This window comes from Mesocricetus auratus, unplaced genomic scaffold (assembly GCF_017639785.1).
Source record: "Mesocricetus auratus isolate SY011 unplaced genomic scaffold, BCM_Maur_2.0 Super-Scaffold_100021, whole genome shotgun sequence".
Taxonomy (NCBI): domain Eukaryota; kingdom Metazoa; phylum Chordata; class Mammalia; order Rodentia; family Cricetidae; genus Mesocricetus; species Mesocricetus auratus.
The window spans coordinates 8441532-8451667 of NW_024429202.1; the positions used below are offsets into that span (position 1 = coordinate 8441532).

The 10136-nt window shown below is 47.9% G+C and overlaps 1 non-coding gene across 1 annotated transcript; it reads left to right on the forward strand.

Moving 5' to 3' along the window:
* The first annotated feature begins 3527 nt into the window (after positions 1-3527).
* On the forward strand, positions 3528-3600 carry Trnar-ccu. The gene has a single exon. It is a non-coding gene; the product is annotated as a tRNA-Arg (tRNA).
* The last annotated feature ends 6536 nt before the right edge of the window (positions 3601-10136 follow it).

The window sequence follows — 10136 nt, forward strand, 5'->3', positions numbered from 1 at the left end:
GGCGGCTCGCAACTGTCTGTAACTCCAGTTCCAGGACGTCTGACACCTCACAGAGACACACATGCTAGCAAAACACCAATGCATATAAAAAAATTAAAAAATGCAATCTAAAATTATTGGTTTCCATCTTATTAAAAATTGCCACCTTAGCTTTAAACTCTGTGTGTGTGTGTGTGTGTGTGTATGTGTGTGTGTGTGTGTGTGTGTGTGCACATGAGAGCACAACTTTCAGGAGTCAGTACTGTATGTGAGTTCAGGGATTGAACTCAGGTCATCAGCCTTTACACCTGAGCCATTTCCTAATATTTTAATACTTCCTAAGTGCCGGACCAACCCGTAACATATATATCCTAAGACTGAGACTTCCCCAGCAGAGGCAAGCATGACACTCGCGTGGTCATCTGGATGGTGGCAGAGAGTCCCATCACAATTCTGTCTGATGTTTCCTTTCCCATGAACCACAGGGTGCTACAGTGTGGGGTTCCATCTCAGTATCTCCACTTCTGCAGCCTCACCTACCCTGGCCTGGGGATGCTTCAAGGCTGCTCACACGGACCTGGGAGACAAAAGCTGGTGACATCGACTCCAAAGTTGTTTCAGTTTGGGAGGCAGGAGCAGAAGGAGGCAGAGTTTGGAGACAGCCCGGGCTACATAAAGAGACTGGCTTCAAGGGCTCCAGTCCATCACATAACAGGGAGGTCTAGGCAGCAGCCCTCTTTCTGTTTCTTGAACAATTTGCAGTTCTCAAATTGAAGCACTGGTTGGCCTCAAACTCACAATCACCAAGTTCTTTAACTCATTTCTTTTCTTCCTCCCTTCTTGCTCTGTGTGTGTGCGCGTGTGCATGTGCGTGTGTGTGTGTGTGTGTGTGTGTGTGTGTGTGTGTGTGTCATAAGCAAGGGAAGGAGGCTAGAAGGAACTATGTTAATAAGTTAGGTTGGTGGTGCCTATACAGACAAGAGTAATTACAGAAGAATAGTTAGAGATCTGTATATATACACAGGGTAATATTCACACCTACTTCCTTATTCTCCGATGACCTAAAAGCAGTAGTAGACTAGTAGTGGCCATCTTACGTAATTGATTTTTGTTGTTGTTTTCCAGACAAAAAACAAATTGTTTTTTGTTTTGTGTGTGTGTGTGTGTCTGTGTGTGTGTCTGTGTGTGTGTCTGTGTGTAGTTCTGTGTGTGTGTGTGTGTTTGTGTAGCTTGACTATCTTGGAACTCGCTCTGTAGACCAGGCTGGCTTTGAACTCACAGAGATCCGCCTGCTTCTGCCTCCTGAGTGCTGCGATTAAAGGCGTGCGCCACCATCACCTGGCTATTTCGTTGTTTTTTAAAGACTTTTGTTTATGTGTATGCGCCACTTTGTGAGATACCAAGTGTGTTGCAGGTGCCCTCAGAGTCCAGAAGAGAGTCGGATGCCCTGGAGTTTGTCCCATAGGCAGTTGTAAGCTACCTGATGATGGTGCTAGGGACTGGATTCTGAGCAGGGAAGAAAGGCTAGGATGCAGAGACCTCCGCCCTGACCCCTGCAACCTCTGTGCCCTCTCTCCAATTCCCTGAATTTGCTTATTTGCCTCAGACCCCTGGCAGTCCTCAAGCCTTGCTTCCTGGATGCTGGTATCACAGGACGAGCAATCACTCCCAGCCATTTAGAAGTTCTTTATTACAGGTGTTTCCCATCTTTTGACATTCTAAATATGACACAACACATACAACACTGTACCCATGTTATTTCATTTCCATGCAAATATTTAGTTTTCCCTGTCTCTCTCTCTCCTTTTTCTTTTAAAGATTTCATCCAGCTGGGAGCATCCATGAGTTTATACAACAGCTCAGCATTGCAAGCCCTACACAGACTACCACAAGGAATCCTAACAAAGGATGTGAGAGCCCTGAGCAGGCTCCAGGAGCCCCAACAAAAACATTACAGTTCCTGAGCAGGCTCCAGGAGTCCTAACAAAGACATTACAGTTCCTAAGCAGGCTCCAGGAGTCCTAACAAAGACATTACAGTTCCTGAGCAGGCTCCAGGAGCCCTAACAAAGACATTACAGTTCCTGAGCAGGCTCCAGGAGCCCTAACAAAGACATTACAGTTCCTGAGCAGGCTCCAGGAGCCCTAACAAAGACATTACAGTTCCTGAGCAGGCTCCAGGAGTCCTAACAAAGGATGTGAGAGCCCTGAGCAGGCTCCAGGGGTCCTAACAGACATAAACTCTGAGCAGGCTCCAGGAGCCCCAAATAGACATTAGAGCCCTGAGCAGTCTCCAGGAGCACCAGCCAATATCTAGTTTATTTGGCTTCTCCTCAGGGTCGTTCTTCTGGCCTCCAAGGCTAGACTTGAGTGATGAAACTGGGATCTGCTTTTAGCCCTGTGATAGCCATTGGAGTGGCTGAACTCATTGTGTAAGGTCCTTTCTAGGTGGCTCATAAGGTCCTGGAGTTCAGTTACTTGTTCTGTCCCTTTGTGGTCACCACATGTCACCAGAAACCTTGGGGATTCTCATCTGGGGTTCCACTTGTTGCCAAAGAAATGTGGGGGCTGGAAAGATGGCTCAGAGGTCAAGAGAACTGGCTGCTCTTCCAGAGGACCCGAGTTCAATTCCCAGCACCCACACGGCTGCTTAGAACTGTCTGTAATTCCAGTTCCACCAGACACACACATTGAAGGGGACTCCCACACAGGGGGCGGGGGCTCATCTCAGACCCCAGATTAGGCACAAACCACACCCAGACATCTGTTTTCACAGAAAGATCCTTTATCTTTCTGTGACAAGTTAAAGTGGCCGCTTTCTGACTTAGGCAGAAAACAGCAGCAAATGACCTTGCAGGTGTGATTTCAGGAAGAGAAAGGGGAGGTCTGTGTTGCAGTGGGCTAGGTGTGCTGTGGAGGAGACAGAGGATGAGGGAGAAGGGGGTTGGGAAAAGGGAGAGGAGGAGGGGTGTCTGTCCTGAGGGACAAAGGACTGCCTCTAGATAGAGGAGACACGTGCCACGCGGGCAGATGGCAGTTTGTAGAAGGGGAAATCCCGTGTTTTCATGAGATGTTTAATTTTAATTGGGCATGTCAATTAGGTGAGCCAAAGGGAGCTTCTGATTGCTGGGCTTTAATACTTCAATAGCTGAACTTTGGTAGTCAGCCTCAGGAGGAGGAAGTGGCCAATTAAGTGAATAGATCTTGGTGGCAGCTTTAGGAATGTTTAATATAACTTTTTTTTTTTTTAAGCAAGGCAGAGGGAATGGAGAAGGGCAAGGCCTGCCAGAGCTACGTGCTTTTGAGTAGGCTGTGTCCCCTCACACATGCAGGCAAAACACCCAGACACATAAATAAAGTATTTCTGGTTGCTTTTTGAGACACTGTTTCTTCATTTAGCCCTGGCTACCCTGGAACTCACTCTGTAGACCAGGCTGGCCTCAAACTTGTGGTGATATCTTGCTTGTACAAATGAAGCCTGTCTGGAGATCAGAGGCTGGAGTTTGCCACTAGCTCACCATAGAGGTCTGGAGGTCTGCACAGACAGGAGCCCAGCTAGCTCAGTCGGTAAAACATGAAACTCCTAATCTCAGGGTCGTGGGTTCAGGCCCCACGTTGGGCACCAAGATGTAAATGTAGTTCTAATTGGCATGAATAATACAAACCCGGAGTCAGATATAGAGGAAAATGCTAAGAGAGAAGCAGGAGCAAGCCACAGCCACCTTTACCTCATCAAGCAAGATATCACCACACAAACTCACAGAGATCTGTCTACCTCTGCCTCCCAAGGGCTGGGAATAAAGACGAGCACCACATTATCTGACTCATCTATATCTTTCTTATTAGCAAAATACAAATATGGTTTAATTAGTTGAAGAGTGATCCTAATCGATCTTATTAAATAAAAACCTGGAGTCAGACATTAGGAGGTAAAAGCTGAAAGATGGGAGAAGCAGAGCAGCCAACCACTAGAATTCTTACCTGTATGAAATCTGAGACCAAAGGGGCTGAGATTCGGTCAAGGCCCCCACCTTATCACTTCCTGTCTCCTCTCTGTACAGACCTCCAGACCTCTATGGTTAACTAGTGACTAGCCACACCCTCTGATCTCCAGGCAAGCTTTGTCAGAACACAAACTATCACAACGGTTAGTTTTAATTTTTTTATTATTTTGCATTTTATGTGTATGGGTGTTTTACCTGTAAGCACGTGTGTGTACCAAGTCTTTGTCTCTGGAGGCCAGAGGACCATGTCAGATCTCCTGGACTGAAGTTATGGGTGACTGTGATCACTGTGGCTGCTATGTGCTGAACCCCGGTCCTCTGGAGGAGTTGCCAGTGCTCTCAACATTGAGCCATCTCTCCAGCCCAAGCGGTTTCTTTGTTTTTGTTTTTTGAGATTCTAAGTTTTATTTACTTGTGTGTGACACCATGTCCATGTGTGGGGGCCAGAAGAGAGTGGCGTTGGATTCTCTGGAGCTCAAGTTACAGGTGGCCATGAACTGCCTGACATGGGACCTCTGGAGCTCAAGTTATAGGTGGCCATGAACTGCCTGACAAGGGACCTCTGGAAGAGCAGCAAGAGCTCTTCACCTCTGAGCCATCTCTCCAGCCTTGGCTTGTTTGCTTTTTAAAGAAGCAGGAGGAGGAAAAATATCTTTAGGGCTAGAAAGACGGCTCAGCAGTTAAGAGCACTGGCTGCTCTTCCAGGTGACCCAAGTTCAATTCCCAGCATCCACATGGCAGCTCACAACTCTCTGTTACTGCAACCTTGGGACCTGGCATCTTCACTGATGTACATGCAGGCAAAACACCAATTTCACATAAAAGTATATATCTATATCTATCTATCTATATCCAACTTTTCTTAAAATGCAGCTGGGCTTGAGTCTGAGGTCAGCCTGATCTACAGTGTGAATTCTAGCACAGCTAGGACTACACAGAGAAACTCTGTCTCAAAATAAGTAAATAAATAAATAACAAAAACAGAAACAATGGCCTTTAATCCCAGCACTTGGGAGGCAGAGGCAGGCGGATCTCTGTGAGTTCGAGGCCAGCCTGGTCTACAAGAGCTAGTTCCAGGACAGCCTCCAAAGCCACAGAGAAACCCTGTCTCAAAAAACCAAAAAAAAAAAAAAAAAAAAAAAAAAAAAACCAAAAAAAAAAAAAAAACCCAGAAACACTGACAACAAAATTTTTAAAAGAAGTCATTTTCTTAGCTCTTGAAAGAAGAGTTTGGCATCTCAGAGCAGGACAGTTACCTGATAGCAGAAAAGTTGCACCCAGGAGCAGGAGTAAATGCCTCTCACAGTTAATTCACACCCTCAAGCAGTAGGAACTCTGTCATAGAACCAGAATTGAGTCGAGGATCAAGAAAACAACATTTTGGCCATAACTGTAAAATGACATCTAGGGATCAGCTCTTAGGCCACTGCCTCCTCTCCTGAAAACGCCATGTATTAATTCCATCTAACCCACCTAACAAACGCTACGCGTCTCTACCTCCCCAGCACCGAGATTTCAGGAAAACATTGCCTGGCTTTTTCATTTGAGGGCTAGGCTCAAACCCAAGTCTCCATGCTGGGCAGCAAGCGCTTCAGCACCCGACGGGCGAGCCACTCCACAGCCCCGTGAACTATTTTAGGAAGATGAGACGTTTGTCAGCCACGAGGCTTGCGTGTCTTTCCACTAGTTCGTCTGTGTCTGTAGCAGAGACTTGGCTCCTTCGCCCTGGTCGATCTGTTCTCTCCCAGGCACCTACCACAAAGACCCGATAGTTCTTTTCTCTTCCTCACGACATTTGGCCGGTTGGTGTTTTGCACCCTTGTGATTTCAGGAGTTGCATATTATAATTAGAGGATGGAGTGCTTGTCTAGTTTACACACGGTTCCGATTTCCCCAATCCTACACAAAACAAGAAAGCAACTAGCTTATTTTCGGTAACACAGAAAACTACCTTGTACTCTGTCTCCCACGGAATCCACTTCCTGTTCCGATCTTCCGGGTGCTTCTGTGTGTCTGTGCACATATTTACTTCTCGGGCCTCCCAGAGCAGGCGACAACGTGGCTCATCCCGCCTGGCTCATCCCCACTGCAGTGCCAGCGTCTCCCCTTGATACCTCTCCCTGCCTGGCCTTCAGACTCCGGGTCTCAGGGGGCCTCAGAGTCACCTTCTGGTATGAGTTCATCTGCCACCTCCCCCAAGGGCCCCGGGGCACTTCTTTTTGTGACTGCCACTTCCCGGGAAGGATGCCCAAGACTCCCTCGGACTTTGCTTCTGGCCCAGACCTGGAGTCCATTAGGCACTTCTTGAATTCAGTTTGTTCACTACTTGGCTTCCTGTCTTTGTTATGATTCTTTCGCCCCTGAACTCCCTCTTAGAGCACGGGAGGGAGGCTTTTGTTTACATATTAGCCACCCACCCTCCGTTCCCAAGGCATTGCCACACCTACTTCCTCCTGTGACCCCTCTCTGAGGCCCGCCTCCTTCCCTGGCCACGCCTCCTTTCCGTCCCAGTTTCCGTTTCCGTGCTCCGCCCTCCCTTCTCTGACCTGCATAGACCACCTACATCCGTTCTTCCCTCGCCTTGTCTTCCTGTTTCCCCTGGTGCCCCCCATCCTGACTGTGTATTGAGAGCACGCTTTTCATGGACATGTGCACTTCACTGGCATTCAGAGCCTGTGCCCAGTGACTACAGAATGAGTCTGTGGCCTAGAGCAACGAATGGTTGCATAGTTCTGCACGTCCCAACTCCCCGGCTGGGCCCCTAGGGTCCACCCAGGTTGATGTGCAAACCTTTGTACCACATCTGCCCTGCTCTCAACCGCTTCTGTCATCTGAACTTATTAATTCGTCAAAGAAGAAAACACAACCCCGAGGGGAAAATTATAAAGGCAAAGAGCACCACGTACCTGTTCCTGCAAACAGTAATTCGATAAACTATCTAGAGGGACAGTGTTTTCTTTGTTTGTTTTTCAGACAGGGTGTGTGTGTGTGTGTGTATAGCTCTGGCTGTCCTAGAACTAGATCTGTTGACCAAGCTGGCCTCAAACTCACAGAGATCCGCCTGCCTCTGCCTCCCGAGTGCTGGGATTAAAGGCACCTCCCGGCAAAGGCATATTTTTAAATTTATTTTGATGTTATTATAGGGCAACAGGAATGAGCTATGGTGCTTGTGTTGACAGCACACCTATCCAAATGCATTAGGTCCATTATAAGAAGAATGCTCCTAGCTGGGTGTAGTGACGCACACGTTTAATCCCAGCACTTGGAAAGCAGAGGCAGGCAGATCTCTGTGAGTTTGATCCCAGCCTAGGTCTACTCTACAGAGTGAGTTCCAGGAGAGCCAGGGCTGCATAGAGAAACCCTTTCTTGAAAAATATCACACACACACACACACACACACACACAAATGTTCCTATCTACCTATTTGCTGAGGGGGGGGGTACATTGTTAGGTTCCTCCCCCTTTTTTTAACGTGTGATTTCAAGAAAGAGTTTCTGTGTGGTGCCCTGGCTGTCCTGGAACTCATTCCATAGACCAGACTGGCCTTGAACTCAGAGATCCGCCTGCCTCTGTCTCCTGAGTGCTGGGATTAAGGCCATGCGCCACCATTGCCTGGCCTGGTTCATATTCTTCACTGATGATTGACTTGGGAGGGCACAGCCCATGGCAGGTGGGGGTAGTGCCATCCTTGGTCAGGTGGCCCTGAGTTAGCCATGGGGGAGAGCCAGCAAGAAGCAGTCTTCTCTCCAAAGCTACAGAGAAACCCTGTCTCGAAAAACCAAAAAAAAAAAAAAAAAAAAAAAAAAAACAGAAGCATTCTTCTATGGCCTCTGCTTCAGCTCCTGCCTCCAGGTTCTGGACTTGAGTTTTTGCCCTGACTTCCCTCAGTGGCGGACTGTGACGTAGAACCATCAGCTGTGATGAACCCTGTCCTCCCCACGCTTTCGGTCATGGTGTTTATCACAACAGTGGAAACCTAGCTAAGACAGGAGGGCAGGGGACAACTTGTGGGGCTTGGTTCTCCCACTCAGTTCATCAGGCCTGGTGGTGTCTTTACTGCCGAGCCACGTAGCCCATGACATTCTCTGCATTCTGGGAACAGGGTCTCCTGTAACTGAGTTGTGTAAGTGAGGATAACCCTGAACTCCCGATGCTCCTGCCTCTACCTCCCTAATTCTGGGATTGCAAGCATTACGCCACCACACCCAGACCTCCATAACACATTTTTATGACCAGCTTACTCAGATCCGGAAAGAAAAGAAAACATAAGTCACTGCTTGGTACTTGGCTAGAATTGCATCTACTTTTTTTTTTTTAACGTGGCCATATTTTTTTTCCTCTTGTGATTGTAATTTGAAAAAATGTCTTGAATATCTAGATGAATATGGAGGAGAGCAAACATCTTTGTATCACTTGTAAAATGGCACTTTCTTGACCATTCCAGGGCACATGCGCCTAGTTTTTTAAGTCCCCTCTTTTGGTCTCTGTAGTAATATATTTGCATTCCCCATTAGAGTCTTGCCCAACCATTCTCAAAAATTTTCCCCCTGAGGCCTTGTGGTTTACGCTGTTTTCTCTCCCTTCATGGAATATATTTGACATGTCTTTCCTCAGCTCCTCTCACAGACTCTGACTCCTACCATCTCCCTCCCACTGTCCTAGAAGCAGCTGTCTAGACCGAGCAGCTGATGTGGGGTGTAGGACCCACACCTCATCCTTAGGCTGTCAGCTGAGTGTGACTGGATGGCAGCTGGCTCTGCGGACACAATGGCTGCATTCTGTACACGACTCCCTGGCCTCATCCTTCTCCGGACCAGAGCAACTGTTTCCAGTGACAGTCCAGCCCCACCTGTCGGCTCCAGTCATCCCTTCCGGCAACCTCTGCCTGCTTTGGTCCTGTTTACTCATGTCCTACAGCACTTGTAGCATGTTCTGCCTAACCGGCGGCTGTTGTCTGAAATTAACTGGCGGGAGACGTCTCTCACCGCAGTTTGCTGGGCAGCCACTCAGTTGTCATATTCAGACTTAGGCTGTGTTCAGGGACAGGGCTAGTACTCAGTCTTGTGTGTGTCCCTAGACTTGGTCATGGTACCTTTGACACCCCAGGCCTTGAGGAGGCTGCCCTGGCTGTTTTTCAGAGCGTTTTTCTGTGAAGGTTGGAGATACTGCTCAGTGGGCAGAGTGCTTGCCTGCCATGCACCAAACCCTGTGTCTGGTCCCCGCTGTCACATAAACAAGCGTGGTGGCACGTGCTTGCCATCGGGCACTCAGGTAGAGGCAAGAGGATTGGAAGTCCAAGGCCATCATTCATCTACATGCTGAGTTTGAGACCCTATCTCAAAAATGGAAACAAAGCTGGACATGAGACCTGCATTCGAGTGAGGTCTGATCCTGGGCTGCACGGCAGGAAGTGTGTTCAGGGTAAATCGGAAGCAAAGCACATGAGCTTGGTTATCTATTCATTACTTTTGTTTTTTGAGATAGGGCCTCTCTACAAAGTCCTGGTTGTTCTGGCACTCACTCTGTACAGCAAGCTGGCCTGGAACTCACGGAGATCCCCCTGCCTCTGCTTCCCAAGTGCTGGGACTAATGGTGTGCAGCACCACTGCCCAGCAGCGTTTGAGTTTATTATACAGATTTAGGTACAGTCATCTAGAGGAAAAGACACAGGGAAAAGGAGTCTGTGCCCAAGATATGGGTACAGGAGTCTCAAGAGAGAGTCATACTTAGATGTCTTTACAGGGCCTACGTCTATGATTCTCGGGCTTCTGTGTGACATGCTCAATGAATGCAATTACAGCAGGTCTAAAGATTGATTTTTTTTCATTTTGAGTTTTGAGACAGGGTTTCTCTGTGTAGCCCTGGATGTCCTGGAACTCACTCTGTAGACCAGGCTGGCCTCGAACTCACAGAGATCTGCTTGTCTCTGCGCTGGAGAGTACTGGGATTAAAGCATATGCCACCACTTCCTGCCAAAATTAATAAATGTTTAAAGATCGACATATTCATTCCCCACTCTCTTTAGACAAGTTCCGTGTAGCCCAGGCTGGCCTCCAATGTGATCATCCTGCTTCTGCCTTATGAATGCTGGGGTTACAGGCATGTGCTACCGGGGGTTTATGAAGCGCTAGGAAACAAACCTAGAACTTCATGC